This window comes from Coturnix japonica, chromosome 22 (assembly GCF_001577835.2).
Source record: "Coturnix japonica isolate 7356 chromosome 22, Coturnix japonica 2.1, whole genome shotgun sequence".
Classification (NCBI taxonomy): Eukaryota; Metazoa; Chordata; class Aves; order Galliformes; family Phasianidae; genus Coturnix; species Coturnix japonica.
In genome coordinates, this window is record NC_029537.1 from 1,154,191 (window position 1) to 1,170,726 (window position 16,536).

Consider the following 16,536-nt stretch of genomic DNA (forward strand, 5'->3'; position numbering starts at 1 on the left):
GCAAAAAGCGCCTAGGGCGTGTTTCTTCTCAAACGTTTCAGTTAGGTTCATCCTGTTTCGCACTTCAAAACGAGCTGGCCAAGACATCTTTCCAAATACAGGGCTGAGCATTCAGCGCTTTTCATCTTCAAATAGTTCCACAGACAAAGACAACGCAGTTATTTCACAGCCCCTTAAGAAAAAATAAATACATTCAAAGCTAGCAGATATTCTCCCAGATTATACCTATATAACATGTCATTAAGTAGAAAGGCAAACAAGCTGCTTTTGAAATTCAGGGTGTTACAGAAGAACACGAGGAAGCAGCGATTATGGGTTGGGAAAAGGAAAGTAGATATTGGACAACACCCCTTTACCTCTGGCCCTTCCCACCATCTTTGTAGGTAGGCAGGCTCATTCGACCTAAGCCTCAAAGAACTTTGTCATGTATCAGCATTGGACCACATCCACACGCACAGCGTCAATCAGATCTTCGCCGTGGCATCGATAAGGATAGACACAGCTGCCATTGACAGACGGAAAAGAGGATGCACACAGTTCTTTTAGAGCAGAAAAGAAACAAGTTACATCATGACGGTAAATGCAGACAAGATCGAGCCAAGACCTGAAGTTTTTTCAAACACTCTGGAGCAACCCAGTGTTATCTTATTCAGAGCTAACATTCAAAGACCCAACAGCCGCCACACAAAGCTGACACAGCCTCCACCTTGGAAGTTGAATCAGGCGCGGCAGTACCTTCTGTTTCAAGCTATATCTGTGCATTGTAGGTCTATCAGATGTAAGCCAAAAAACATTCTTGGCTGTTGATTTTCTGCCACCAACAACCAACCCCAACCCACAAAACCAATACAACGGCACAGTGAGAACAAAACCAGAACACATGAATGCCGAGTTCAACCCGCAAACCCACACACCTGTGGGACGCTGCTCACAGCCACACTTCTGCTGCCAACCTTGAAGGGCCCAAAAGGCAGCTTACCACCAAGTTTGTGTAGGTGGCAGCTGACCTCCACATCAGAAAAGAAACCCCGAGGGAACGCCATCCAAGCAGAACGACCCCCAAAACCTGAAAAGGTGGGGTTCTGTGTGAACTAACGAGAATTCACAATACGGCTAAACGTGCACGGGTTTTCACACTAGGCCGTTGGGAGTAATCCCAGATATGATACAGACTGTGGAAGAAATCAGCCCTACAGAGAAGTACCTGGGGTCCTTTGCTGGCCATGAAATAACATTACACCACGCCACCGCCACAGCGCAGGGATGGCCATAGGAAGCCTGGGCTCCATTCAGTAGAGGTGATGGCCAGGACAGAGCAGAGGTGACTGTCCCTCTTTATTCTCTGCCCTCATGAGGCCTTGATCTGGGAGTATTAGATCCAATGACCAGGGACCCTTTCACAAAGCAACCGATGTGGAGCTGATGGAGAAGCATCCAAAGCGATGGGTATGTGAGGATGATCAGAGGGTGCGAAATAAACCTCCTCTTTACAAAGCACAAGCTGAAGGGAGCCGGCTGTCAGCCTGGGAGAAGGGCGCAAGATCTCACCGCGGCGGACATTTAAAGGGGGTTTATAAACAGGAGGGGAATCAACAAGGCCACCACACGCGATAGACAAGAGGGAATGGCTTTAAACTTTCAAGGTTTAGATTGGATGTCAGGGGGAGGTTCTTCAACAGGGGAGAGCATTGAGGTGCTTGGAACAGGTGCCAAGGATGCTGTGGATGCACACTCCTGGGGTGCTCAGGACCAGGGTAATGGATGTGACCTGCCGGCAACCTGGACGCTGGTAGCAACTCAACAGAACGACCCGCGCGTTGGAAGCAACCCCTCAAGGCAGCACATCTGATTGTTGGTGGCCCCACCTGTGACAGGGGAGCTGGGAACTTGTTTGCCAGTCCAACCCCGAGCCATTCTATGAAACCTCACTGCGGAGCTGTGAACACATCGCAGAGCATCACCCCCCAACCCCAAAAGCACCGGACCCCTACCACTCACGTTCCTCGGCCAGTCACAGTTTGATGCAGGCGGCCGTAATCGCTCTTCGAGATCTGCGCGTTCGTGCCATCCCGACAGAAACCGGGCAGGCGACGCATTCCGCCCGGCCTGAGGGAAGGGAAACTCGGCCAAACATTGAAAACCGTGACACTGAAACCAAGCCCACCGCAAGCCCCCCCCCGCAGCCCGGCCTTTGTGACTTGGGAATTCCAGAACTCATCATATCCACAGCAGCACGCAGTTATAAAGCAAGTATGTTTCTTCCAGCATTGCGCAGCCACGCGGTGCAAGGGGGATAGCTCGGTCAAAGCTAAATAACTATAATCAATAGATTCTTCCTCCCTTCACGTTTGATTACCAATTCATTACATTCCCTATGGCCCCCATTCCTCACAAACCCCATTCCCTCATTCCTCCTGACCCTCGCTGTTGTCCTTTGGCGAGTGAAATTCTTCTTGGTGTATCTGCCTGACTGTCGTTCTCCCACGTCAGCATCCATCTGCGCCCAGTGTATCTAATACCTCTTCTTCTTGTCAGGAGGTCTTCTGGGACAATTTCTTCTTTACTCTTTATTGCCACTCTTTCTCTGGTTTTATCTTTCTAATAAGTGCTAATTCCCCCTTTCCTGCACTTTTCCATGTAAAACTATCCACAGGTTACCCCTCTTGGTTTTCTGTTGAAGTTCCCCCTTTCCCCTTCCTTATAGCAAAAGTGTCCCTTGTCTCCATATTTAAGCGCTTTTGCTCACTCTTCACTCACCTGGACACCGGAGAGACAGGAGGACTGGAGCCGGCGACTCGGTGCGCCGAAGCTTGCAGATCCACCGCCCGAGAGCGCGCGGCGCTGCCTCCTTTCCCTGCTCATCATCTCTTCCCGGGAACACTCGACCAACGAGGGGGTGCCGGGGCGGCCTGAACGAGAACGAAAACAACAGCGACTCCACGCCTCCGCTCTGCCCCTCCCCCGAGACCAGGTCGCGGACCCTACTCGCGGACTGAGGCCAGCGCCCACGAGACAGGAAGTCCTCCCTCCTTGCTCCCACCCCTCCCTTCACCTGCGGACCAATCAGAGCGCGCCTTCCTCCCCGCTCCACCAATCGGAGCCGGGAGCGGTCGCCACGCCACGGGCCACCGCCTCCGAGTTTACCACATTAGCGCGCGACCAATGTAACGGTCGCCTGCCCCTCAGGCTTGCTGTGGGGGCTGTTGTAGTTCAAGCTCTCATGCCGCATGTGGCTTCCTTTGTGCTTTATTCTCATTAAATCTCCTTTATTAATCTCATTTAAAATCTCATATTAAACCCCTTATCAGTCCATGCTGCACAAATAGCCAGGACATGGGGAAATGGCATTTAAGGTTAAAAGAGGGAAGATTTACGGTTGGGATGTTAGGGGCACGGAAGTTTCTTCACTAGGAGGAACGTCGGTTAGGTGTCCTGGAACAGGCACTGCCACCAGGGCGGTTTGTAGAGCATGCCCCGCCATGGAGGTCGTTCAAGACCAGGTTTGACAGCGGCCATGGGCAACAATGATCCCTGTGGAGAGAGAATCTATGGGTTCAGTGCGGCCTCTATGGGCCCGCGATCTATGGGGTCCTATGGGATCTATGGGTCTCCATGGGGATTCGGTGCGCGTCTAAGAATGGGGTCTTATGGGGTCTATGGGGTCTTATGGGGTCTTATGAGGTTCTATGGGGTCTTATGGGGTCTCCCTGGGGCAACCTGACTCTAGTAAATGTGTATGTTGTGGTGGCCCATGCTACGCAGGGGGTTGGAAACTACATGATCCTGTGAGGTCCCTTTCCAAAACCCGCGTCACTTTCTGTTAATGATTTCATGTGTGATTTCTTGCAGGCTCCTCATGGAATCAAGCCAAAAGCCCGCAGTTGCTGCCTGTGAATGATCATCACACGCAGACCAAATGGACTCAGTGGCCCACCACCAGCCTCACCAAGGTGCCCAAAGGACGTCCCTGCCCAGATGCCAAGGAAGGAGTGCAGGGTGTCTAGTAAAGTGACTACGAAGCAATTTAATAGTTTAAAATAACTTTAATGTAATTAAAACAGAAAGTAACAGAGTTTAACATAAAAAGAATTTAACATAAAATACATAATATTAAACCCAAAAAAAAATCATAAAATAACATAATTATAATAGAAGCGCACAAGTTGTTGTTGGTGCGACAAGCCCAGGTTTGGAGTGGTGCTAGGCTGGGGGCTGATAGTTGTGGGCCCCTGGAGCGCTGCTGCTGCAGGAGCCGGCGAGGGAGCCCCAGGGCTACAGGATCTTAACTGCTGTCTCTGGCCGTGTCTCCTGCAGGTAGCACATGGGCTGTTTCCAGCTTCTCCAAAACGCGGGCGCTTTGGCGTCTGGAGCATCCTGGCCCTGAGGCAAGCCTTCCTCTTTGTGCGGATGCTGCCATTACAAGGGCGGTCGGCGCGTGCAGCTCCAGTTGGCTGGGGGACAGCTTGCCGTTACTCTGGCTGGTCACAGCTCAGACAGCACTTTGTTCAAGGAATGCCCATTCACATCCGCGCCAGTCAGACTTTGGTCCTTCCGTTTGCGATGTTAACGGGGTCCTGGATTCGTTCGCTGGGGACCTACCTGAAGACACCACCTCGCCACTTCGAAAAGCAAAGAACTCCCCAGATGATAAGATCACATGCCCTTCCCACAGGGCCACCTCGGTTGCAGACACACCCCCCCAGCAGCTCCTGAAGACAAATTCACAAACTCACCCCTCATGTGTGAGCACAGCAGACGCCAGTATAACATCATCGTCCCGAGATGTCACATCGGGATCTCAGAGTTGGATGCTGGGCTGCTGGAAAAAAGCCCAAGAAACATCCCAGGTGGAGTCACACGCCAGCAAACTATCCCACAGCCACTCAGTCCAAGACACCCCTTTCAAAGCTCTACAGCCCACCAGAACTCACAGCTGCTTCATGGATGTCAGCAGATCACATTTGATTGTCCCTTCCGACAAGGATGTTCTAGAGCTTTGGTGGTCAGCTGCTGGAAAAGCAAGAACATTCCCATTGTGGCCCAATAGCAGCTTTCCACAGCCACCGAGTAGCAGACAGCCTGCAACCCACCTTGCAGCCCCCAAACTCCACCACCAGATTCCCGGTTGCTGCCGGGTGACTGCAGGTGAGGACAGCCGTGGTGGGTTTGGGGCTCACGTTGGATGGGTGCTTGAGTTCCCCTGGTCTTTGTTTGCACCCACAGCAATCTCCGAGGGGGCTTGACCTTGCCTGTGCCCTGCGCGGCACTAGGTCGCAGAGCAGCGCACGGTGATGACCTGATGCTGCCGTGGGTGGTTCTCTGCGGACCCTTCTTCAGAGGGCGGCTGGGGGTCTGCATTGGGCAGCTGCCTGCAGAACCGCGGGCGCTTTTACCCATGCAGGCCTGGCCCCAGGCCGCAGCCCCATCGGCTGCTGGGCTGCAGTGTCCCTGCCCGCTGGGGATGTTGCCGGTGTTGGGCAGGGGCATTTGGGGGAGGCATGCCCGGCTTCATCCCCCCAGGGAGGGAGCAGCAGGAGGGGTAACTCCTGCCCATCAGCTGGGGAGCTGACCCACAAACCATGGGGACGACCCCAGGTGGCAGCTGACGTTTGGGGGCTGCCCCCCCACGTGGCAGCTGGGCCACATTTGGGGGCTGCCCCCCACTGGCAAGCGGCCAATTATGGGGGCTGCCCCCACGTGGCAGCTGGGCCACCATCTTGGGGCTGCCCCCCCGGTGCCGGCAAGCTAGAGCCACATTTGGGTGGTAGCCCCACACGTGGCAGCTGGACCACTACTATTAGGGCGCTGCCCCCCACCACATGGCCAGCTGGAACACCATATTGGGGCTTGCCCCACCACAAGTGCCAGCTGGGCCACATTTAGGGCAGCCCCCCCAGGTGCACCCTGGACCAATGTTAGAGTGCCATGCCCCCAGCTGGTGGCGCTGGATGACAGTCTGGGGCTGCCCCCCAGGTAGAGCTGGACCACACTTTGGGGCTGCCCCCCCAGGTACCAGCTGCGATCACAGTTTTATTGGGGGGGCAATCCCCCAACGGTACCAAGCTGGACCACATTTGGGGTAGCCCCACAGGTGGCAGCTGGGTCACATTTAGGGGCAGCCCCCAGGTGGCTGCTGGAGCACACTTTGTGGCAGCCCCCCAGGTGCAGCTGGACTTACATGTTGGGGGCAGCCGCCCAGGAGGAAAGCTGCCGCTCCCTGTCTCTGGACAGCTCTTAACCCATGGCTGGCGGCAGAGGGCCGAGGTCCCACCAAAGGTGACAGTGGGGACAGAGAACAACGTTGCAGTGGCACCTCCCTATGGCTCTGCTGTGTTGGACTGCATCACAGCAATGTCCAGTAGAGTCAAAAAGGATCCAAATAAAGCAGCGTCAAGTGTCGGAATCTCCGTCACCATCAACTGAGGAATTCTCTCTGTGGGGAAATGCCCAAAATAGATGACTGGGTTGAGATATCTGGGGCACTGCACTCACTTGGAGGGGTCGCAGTGGAGAAGCCAGGAGGAGCTGCTTGCCCTTACCTGCCTGCAGATCGAAAGTTGTGGCAGCGGGGGTTCCGTCCCACCGCTGTGAGGCCAGCCCCTCTCCTCTGAGCTCACAATGTCCCTCTGTGACGTTACCCCTGGTGTCACATGCACTGCTCGGTTCCTGCCCCATCACCGGCATTTGCTTGGGGCAGATGTTGGGGGGCATTAATGAGGTTAAAACTCTGGTACTGCCTGGAACCCCCCCAGAAACAAGTGCTGCCCAAAGTCCCAGGCCCCCTGCTGCTCCCCTTAGCCTCCCAGTATCAGCATCAACTCCATGTTGCAAAATCAGTGCCCCCCAGCGCTGTCTGTGTCCATCTTTAACCTCCCAGTGCCCAGGTCAGCACTCAGGTGTGTGACCCATCCCCTTCCCCAGGCACAAAAACAAGGCGATGGGGGCGTCTCGAAACTGCAGAATTGGGACGCAGGACATCAGTTGAGGAGGCTGCAGCTCTTGCGCTCAATGCAACCACAACCAGCATCACCTGGTGGGTTGTTGGGGTCTGGGGGCGGCTTTTGCGTGCCTGCAGAAGGAGTGCAGGTGTGTAAAAAGTGATCGACGAACATTTAATTTAATTTAATTATTTAATTCGAAATGTAATTGAACAGAAAGTACATAGTTTAAACATACAGAAATTAAACGTAAAATAAACATAGTTTAAAACAAAATTTAACGTTAATATAAAACCAAAAAAAATATCATTAAAATAACATTATAGAGTCCGAGGGGTGTTTGTTGGGACAGCCCAGGTTTGGATAGTGTTAAGGGCGCGGCTGATGTTGGAGCCCCTGGAGCGCTGCCTGCTGCAGGGAGCCGGCGAGGAGCCCAGGCTACCAGGATCTTAACTGCGGTCTCTGGCCCGTGCTACCTGCTGTAGCACATGGGCTGCTTTCCAGCTTCTCCAGACGCGGCCGCTTTGGGGTCTGGAGCCATCCTGGCCCTGAGGCAGCTCATTTTCTCTCCTATTATGGCCCTTGGGGCCTGGATGCTTGCCATTTGCACAGGGCTGTCGGCTCGTGCAGCCTGCAAGTTGGGCTGGGGGACAAGCTGCCCGTACTCTGGCTGTCCAGCTCAGACAGCAGCTTGTCAAGGGAATGCCATCACATCCGCGCCAGCAGCACTTTGGTCCCTTCCGTCTGGATGTTAACGGGGTTCCTGGTCTCTGCGGTGGGACCTCTGAAGACTCGCCACTTCTGAAAAGCCAAGGAAACATCCCCAGATAGATGATCACAGCCTTCCCAACAGCCACTCGTGCAGAACACCCCCCCCAGCAGCTCCATGAAGGGCCTACAAAAACTCACCACTGTTGAGCCACCGAAGCAAGATCATCCATGTCCGAGAGTCATCCGGGGTCTCAGAGTTGGGATGCTGCTGCTGGAAAAGCAAGAACATCCCCAGGGGGTCAACGCCAGCCTTCCCACAGCCACTTTTCAGGCAACACCCCCTTCACAAGCTCTACAGCCCCAGACTCACAGCGGTTCATGGGATGTCAGGAGATCCTTGATGTCCTGCAGGGTGCCTGTGCTTGTTGTCCCTGCTGGAAAAGCCAGAAGATCCCCAGTGGGGCAATGCCAAGCTTCAACCACAGCCACCGGTGCGAGACCAGGCCTGCAACCCACACCTTGCAAGCCCCCAAAACTCAACCCCCAGATCCCGGTGCGCGGTGCTGCAGTGAGTTGGAGCCATGGTGGGTTTGGGTCACGTTGGGGGTTGCTTGAGTTCCCCTGGTCCTTTGTTTGCACCACAGCATCTCCGAGGGGCTGACCTTCCTGTGCCCGGCGGCACCTTTAGGCGCATGGGAGCAGCGCACGGTCTGATGACCTGAGTGACTGCCGGCCGGGTGGTTCTCTGCGCGGACCCGTTCTTCAGAGGGCGGCTGGGGTCTGCATTGGGCAGCTGCCTGCAGACCGCGGGCGCTTCCCATGCAGCCTGGCCCCAGGCCGCAGCCCCATCGGCTGCTGGGGCTGCAGTGTCCCTGCCCGCTGGGGATGTTGCCGGTGTTGGGCAGGGGCATTTCGGGGAGGCATGCCCGGCTTCAGTCCCCCCAGCGGCAGGAGCAGCAGGGAGGGGTAACTCCTGCCCATCAGCTGGGAGCCCACTCCACCACAACCATGGGGAACAACCCCAGGTGGCGCTGGACGTTGGGGCCCGGCCCCACCACGTGGCACAGCTGGGCCACATTTGGGGGCTGCCCCCACGTGGCAGCTGGGCCACATTTGGGGGCTGCCCCCCACGTGGCAGCTGGGCCACATTTAGGGGCAGCCCCCCAGGTGGCAGCTGGACCACGTTAGTGGCCATCCCCGCTGGTGGCAGCTGGGATGACAGTCTGGGGCTGCCCCCCAGGTAGGAGCTGGACCACACTTTGGGGCTGCCCCCCAGGTACCAGCTGGACCACATTTAGGGGCATCCCCCCAGGTACCAGCTGGACCACATTTGGGGGCATCCCCCCAGGTGGCAGCTGGACCACATTTGGGGGCAGCGCCCCAGGAGGAAGCTGCGCTCCCTGTCTCTGGACACCTCTTACCCATGGCTGGGCAGAGGCCTGAGGTCCCACAAAGGTGACAGTGGGGACAGAGACAAGGTGCAGTGGCACCTCCACTGCTCTGCTGTTGTTGGAATTCATCACAGCAGTGTCCGGTGGAGTCAAAAAGGATACAAATAAAGCAGCGTCAAGTGTCGGAATCTCCGTCACCATCAACTGAGGAATTCTCTCGTGGGGGAAATGCCCAAATAGAGACTGGGGTGAGATCTGGGGCACTGGATCACTTGGAGGGTCGCAGTGGAGGAGCAGGAGGAGCTGCTGCCTTACCTGCCGTGGGCAGATCGAAAGTGGCAGCGGGGGTTCCGTCACCGCTGAGGCCCAGCCCCTCTCCTCTGAGCTCACAATGTCCCTCTGTGACGTTACCCCTGGTGTCACATGCACTGCTCGGTTCCTGCCCCATCACCGGCATTTGCTTTGGCTGTGATCGTGGTGGTGACAGCTTGAGATAGTGTGGAGAGCCATGGGCCTCTGCCCGTCTCATCATCATCCTCCTTTTGGGCCACAGTGTTTTTGGAAAGTCATTTGCTGCTCAATGGCAAAGAACCAGGACCAGGGTGGGTGAGCAAAGCTGAGCAGAATGGGGGCAAGAAATCAGGCTGTGTCCCCGTGGCCATTGCATGGGGGACGTGCTGGGCAGGGGAAGAACCAGGGCAGGTTTTTCTCGTGCGCTGTAGCATCTCCTTCCTTTGTGCCCATCAAAGACCTGCAGTAAGAAGGGCCTGAATGGCCAAATGCTGCTCCATGTGGAACAAGACGCATTGCACACGTTTAATGGAAATTTCTCTCGTCTGTTCTTATTGTAGATAATTACCCGGGTTCATTTAACGCTGTTCCCTGGTCGGATGGTGCTTCTGTTCCTGAGGTGGAACCCAGAGGTGATTTGCAAGCGCACAGCCTTGGGGGGCTCCCCCTCTTCTTTTCCTCTATTCCCTTTCCGTGTTTGACACGAGCTGCTCTGTTCTGTTTGGTTACAGGTGTGAATGGAGGGGAATGGGATGCAGAATCTCAGCCACCTCTTGTAGCAAAACCGAGAGTGGATGGTATGGGTAAGTGAGAGCACAGAGCTGCATGTGCCCCGTCCTGCACCATCCCCTGCACCAGTTGTGCCGTTCCGCAGTGATATGGATTGCAGTGTATGATGGAAAGCTCTCATGGTTCTTGTAGAAGTGCCTCCAGAGAGGTCTGTGCCAAAGCCGAAGTTGGATTACGTGCTGGAGCCCCGCTGCTATCCCAATGGTGGATAGTTTGTCTAGAAGGACTTGCCCAAAGAGCGCTCAGTTCAATGGCTGGTGTGTCTGAAACGTGCCCTGCTTCGTTCTGTGCAGGCCCTGTCAGACGGATTGGGAAACTGAGAAGGATTTCACCAAGGATGAGGATGATGACCAGACAAAATGAAGTGCCTGGTGGGTCTATTTCTGTCAGTTACCTGAACTGGGAAACTGACCTACATATACATACGCAAAATACTGATGCCTTTGGAGAAGTAATGCCTCCTGAAGATATCATCCTCCTGATGAGGAACAGATACTTATAATCTAACTCTTATGCTTTCTTTCTAAAGAGATCAATGGAGATTCCGTAGATGAGCCTGTGCTTCAGCAGGGCAGCAGCCGCACGCAGCCCATCTACACCTTCCCTGAGGACACTAAGGAAATGAGAGCAGCTTGTGCCGCAGGTGAAGGCCGTGCAGAGCTCTGTGGCTGACGGTCGGAGCTTCTGTTGTTGCAGAGCTCTGCTGAGATCACCTGCTGGGCACGAGGTGCAGCACTGACCACAGTTGTTCCTTCAGTTACAGCTGATAAAGAAGCCAACAATGGGATCCTTTTGAGAGATGCCCCCATGTATTGCTTGAAGGGCGCTATAGCTGTATTTGTTCCCGTGATCCTGGCCATAATCGGCTGTTGCTTTTATATCCGATGGCGGAGGCAGAGACACCAGTGAGTAGCTCCCCCTTCCCAGCACGCTCTTTATTCCACTTCTGCTCCAGGCGGAAGGAGAGCGGGGCATTTAGCCGTGCCCTCAGCAGCTCCCATCTCTACAGGCACCTCACGGAAATGGCGAAAGCCCGCATTGCTGCCCGTGGTGGATCACCATATGCAGACAGACGGAGTCAGCACCACCGGGCTCAACTGCCAGAACGTCCCGCCCGGATGCCGCCCCCCCCGCGTTCCCCCAGCCCCATCTACTCACCAGAAAGACCCCGCCGGCCGCCACCCCCACCACCACCCCCACCTCGATCCTACAGGGGATTTTAGCGGCCTTTCCTCCCTGCAGTCTGTAACATCACCCTCCTGGGACAACAGCTTCTGCCATCAGCTGTGACTGCCAGGGTTTCTATTGCAATTATCAAACATCAAATTATCAAATAAATCAATTAAAACATCATTACTGTGCTGTCTGTGTCACTTTTGTGTGAGTCCTCCAAGAGTCGCCTGTTGAGAGAGGAGGAGGCCTGGCTGTATCTGTGCAGGGTGTGAAATGCCCATAGGAAATGGCTTCTGCTCTGGAGGGAAAGGAGCTCTTCATGGGGGGAGATGATGGGACAAAGGGGGATGGGTTCAATGGAAAGGAGGGGAGGTTCTTCAGAGGGCACGGAGACGGTTCATTTCGTTCCTCCCCTGGATGGGATGAGATCCCTCCCCCGGGTGACCGTGCTCCCCGTCCATTGGCCGCTCCCAACTGCTCCGCACCCCCCGAACCGGAGCCGTCCCGTTGTGAGGAGTGAGAGCCCCGCACGGAGCGGAACAACCGGCGACATGAGGGCGGCGCCTCAGGGGATGGCGCGAGTCGCCCCGTCTTGTCCGGAGCCGTTGGGCCGTTGCGGGTGCAGCTGTGGGGGCCGCCGCCATTTTGTGTCCGGACTCAGTGCACAAAGGCGGAGCCGCTGCGCCTCCCGCGGCCCCCGACGGCTCCGAATCGAGACCCACAGCCCCTCTTGAAGCGTCTCCATCTGTTTCTCCTCCCCAGCCGCTTTAATCGCCCCCGGGCTCAAACCCGACGTTGTTAATTCCCCCGCCTTGTGCATGGCTCTGTGGGATCGGGCAGCAGAGAGTCCCACCGCGCCGAGTGGAGCAGATCGATGGGGGAGGCTAAAAGCTGCTCCTTCTCCAAACAGGAGAGAACGGCAGCAATGTCCTTCTTAGAACCTTCCAACCCACCGATGCCTTTGGAGAAGTAATGCCTCCTGAGGATGTCCTCCTCCTGACAAGGGCAGATATTGACAGTCCCATTCTGCTGCTATCCCAATGGNCATCTTTATTAATGACATCGATGAGGGAATGGAGTGCACCCTCAGCAAGTTTGCTGATGACACCAAGCTGAGTGGTGCTGTCGATACGGTGGAGGGAACGGATGCCATTCAGAGGGACCTTGACAGGCTGGAAAGCTGGGCTCGGGTGAACCTAATGAGGTTCAACACGGCAAAGTGCAAGGTTTTGCACTTGGGCCGGAAGAACCTCAGGTACCTGTACAGGCTGGGAGGAGTGGTCCTTGAGAGCAGCTCGGCTGAGAAGGACCTGGGGGTCCTGATGGATGAGAGACTCAACCTCTCCTTTTATCCCCTCTGGGCCATCTCCAACAGCCCCACACCTTTGCTGTGATGCAGCACTGCAGGTGGGGCCCACAACAGCAGAACAGATGGGGACGATCCTCTTCCTTATCCCTGCTGATGGAGCCCAGCATCCCATTGATTTTCCATGCTGGAAGTGCACTCTGATGGCTCACATTTAGCTTTTCATCAGCCAACCCTCTCTAGAGCCCTCCTAGCAGCTTCCATACAGTTTGGACCAGCCCTGCAGCCAGCTTTCCCAGCCACCCTGCCTCTAACCCATCTGCAACTGCATCATTTGGATGCCCGAGCAATTCCCGACAGACTTCCAGCCTCAACCACTGGATGGTGCAAGAGGAAAAGATGTGCTCGGAGTCCAACCGCTGTCCTCAGAATGAGATGATGGGGAAGAACTGTGTGTGCTGTTGAGCCAGCCCTGGCAGCAATCTCCTGCTCCCCACAGAGGAGCTGAGGAATGGCCTTGCTATCAGCACTGAACTCCAACCACCCCCAAAAATGGCCATAGAATCAACTTCTGGAGATTGGCATCTATTTGTCAACACAGCTCTAATATCCCGGAGGTCCAGGGCACTTGTGCAAGTAATTCAGAGGAACTCAGGGGGAGGGAGGAAAAAGCCTATAGGGCTTCTTTCTTGTTTCCAAATGACTCAGGGTCAAAAGCAAAGAGGTCTGACCCTCTTCTTCATTGGCTCCAGCAGGGCCAGACTAAACTGGGGAGGCTATAAAAGACAGAGCTTCTGTTAGTGGCCTCTGTAAACAAATCAGTACACCCAGCTTTGCATCCCAAATAAAGAAGGCACAGGGAACCGTGAGGGTTTTCGATGTCCAGATGAATTATTCCTGCAGTTGCAATAGCGATGTGTGAAGCATTTGATTATCCCCTGCCACCAGCAGTGCAGGCGAGGACAGAAATATTCATGTTCTGTATTTAACTGGAAATTAAGAGAATGCATCATCTGGTGACAGGAACTTCTACAAGTGGCTGCTTCAATCAGCTCCCAATCCACAGCATCACTGGGGGGATATTGGGAAACTTGATTTACAACTCAGACCTGCTGGTGGATGTTTGCTGTCGCTGATGGAGATGTGCAGGGATTCAGAGCACTGTGGGCTCTTACAAGGGCTGCTAAAGTAGCTGGGAAGAGCGACTCAAAAGGGAAGGGAAGACACTTCTCCACCTGTCTGCCTGCACTGTGCCAGGGCTGCAGGGAGCTTTGGGGTGATGCTGAGCTCAGGGGATGTCTATGAGATGCAGGCAAGCACTGGAGAAGAGGGGAAAGCTGAGACCAGAAGGAAGGGGAGCACTCCTGTGTGAGTGCTGCAGCTGCCGTGATGGATTTAAAACCCCCTTGGTTGTGTCCTGCTGAGCTGCTCGGCAAGTTCCAGGGTGAGATGTGCCGTCTGCTCCAGACCCACAACACAGGTAGCGTAGCAACAGGGATCTTCCCCAGCTGCAAGGTTAAAAATAGAGCCAGGGAATATTGAGCTTGCAGCCTTCTGGGGCTCCCAAGGCTACTGCTGGCTGCAGGCATCTGACTTAGGCTCAGCTGTGGGCACTTGCTGTGACAAAGGGTTTGTTGGAGGGTTATTGCATGGGTCTGCAGCCTTTCTGTGCACACACAGTCACCTTGTGTCCGGGGACTCCGCTGCAGTGCCTGAGGTTGATGCTGCACAAGCAGGATCTCCACTTGTTGCACCTCTCTACAGATGACCCACAAACTGAAGATTATCTGCTAATTTCCATATGCTTCCACAGACACTGTGGGAGCCCTTATTATCTTGCTGGTACTATTTTTATTTAAACAAATGCAGCTCTTCTCAGTAATAAAAAGTGATTTGATACCTGCTCAGCTGCTGCCATTGACCAGGAAGGAAGGCACTCGGTTTTGATTTTCATGGCAGATCCTTTTTGGAGACAGACATCCTATGCTCAGCCCCTCATTTGTTTCTCCCTAACAGACTAAGTTCTGTTTTTAGCTCTGTTTGTTATTGTTGCAGAGCTACTTCTGTCTGGCCTTGCTCATACCTAGGGGCACAAGGAAGAGATTTAGACCTCAGAAGAGGCAAATGGTTTGATTTTTCTGGCTCATTAGGAGGGCCTGCTTTATGTCTGGGAGGGCTGTGGCACAGATTACACTAACACAACTTGGATTTGTTGGCCTTTTTTTTTTTCTCCTTTTGTCTCTCTGTTAATGAATGTAATTATGAGCAGGGAGGTTAGTGGGCAAGGGGCCGGACGGTGGTGTCAGGGCTAAGGATGGTTCACATCTCCCTTTGCAGACTCCTGGCTCATTTGCTGTAAACACCAATGATCGGAACTTTTGTTTGCTCAGAAACCTCTCATGTTTCATCCCTGGTTGGAGTATTTGTACTACGAAATCCAGGATTTTGCAGCAGCTGTAAAATGAAATAACTCTTCACATGCAGAGATTTATAAACCACCTGTAGCAGGGCTGCAGAGCAGGCTGTGCTTCCAGCTTCCAGTCCTCAAGGTCCTGACAACATTGTAGGTTTGGAAGCATTTGAGGGATGCTCTGTGCTGTTAATCCTCTGAGGCCATTGGAGCCAGCAGCAGCCACGCTGGCACAGCACGGTGCTGGTGGCTGGCTGTGCTCACACATCTTGTGCTGTTCTTAGTGACTTTCCCTTACAAATGAAGGGAGATAAATATGCAGGAGCTCCCAGGAGCTGCAGCAGCAGTCATTTCTGAGCACAGGAACTCACTGCGGAGATGGCTGAGCCCACAGCACTAACTCCATCTAAGAGGGACTGAGTGTGGCTGGAGAGTTATTGCTGCACTCCAGTTCAGTCATGGGTATGAGTCTCAGCCTTATACATCTGTGTGATCTTATCTTGGTGAAAGGCAGCAGGATTGGTGTTGGTGGGGCTGAAATCACATGCAGTCTTTGTTCTCTTCTAAAGGCTGTGAGTTACCAGAAGGAGACCCACTGCTCTCTGGGGTGAGGATTCCTAAATTCCTCCGTTTCAGTGCAGATTTGCAGCCATTTGACGATGCCATGCATCAGAGAAGCTTTTGTGCCATCAACAGCTTGTCATAATCAACTACACATCCCTCAGTACCGGTATTATCTGCTGTTGTCATCATGGCTGCATGCTTCTACAGGAGGAAGAGTGGTTCAGAACAACACTTGTTTTCTTTCTCCTGTCACTATAGGAGAGGATCAGCATGGACCATCCCTGTGGGTGCACTGGTTGTGGCATGAGCCACGGGAAGCTGTTCCCAATAGGGATATCTGTCCTGGATGAGGCCTTGAGCAACCTGCTGTCACACAGTGAGACCAGCAGTCACACCAGGACATACCAGACCCCACTGTGACACTTTTCTGCCCATCAAATTGCTCAAATTAATCACATTTGACTTTTAATCAAACCCATTAGAACCATCACCACGCTCAAGCATCCTATTTAGCAGTAATTGCTCTCTCCCACTCCCTTCCTTTCTTTAGTTGCTTCTCAGGTGTCTGGGTCTTGCTGATGTAGAGCCCTCTTGATGTATTTACTTGGCTGCACCAGGAATGTGGGAACTGCTCTTAATCCTCATTTCACACTTGAAATTGGATTGGGTTGATTTTTGAATGGCCACAGCAGGTTCTCAGATCTTTCATTAGCTAATGCTTGATTCATTTAGTTCGATGAGATTCATTTAGTTCAGTGATAAAATGTAATCGCTGGTCTAAACAAGCAGGTCGGGCTGAAGTGGTGTCTGTAATTCACCAGGTAGCCCCATTTATGAGAGGGAAACCAAAACCCACCGTGATCTGTGCAGAAATTGAAGTGGGGTGGTCATGAGGTCAGATGAGAAATAGGAAGAACCCTCTGTCCTCCGTACACTTCACACTTAAGCTGCTTCTCATTCAGC

General features: G+C 53.9%; 1 long non-coding RNA gene across 1 annotated transcript; it reads left to right on the top strand.

Moving 5' to 3' along the window:
• Positions 1 to 9,886: 9,886 nt before the first annotated feature.
• LOC107323720 lies at positions 9,887 to 10,325 on the top strand. The gene is made up of 3 exons (XR_001559323.1): positions 9,887 to 9,963; positions 10,063 to 10,134; positions 10,253 to 10,325. It is a non-coding gene; the product is annotated as an uncharacterized LOC107323720 (long non-coding RNA).
• The last annotated feature ends 6,211 nt before the right edge of the window (positions 10,326 to 16,536 follow it).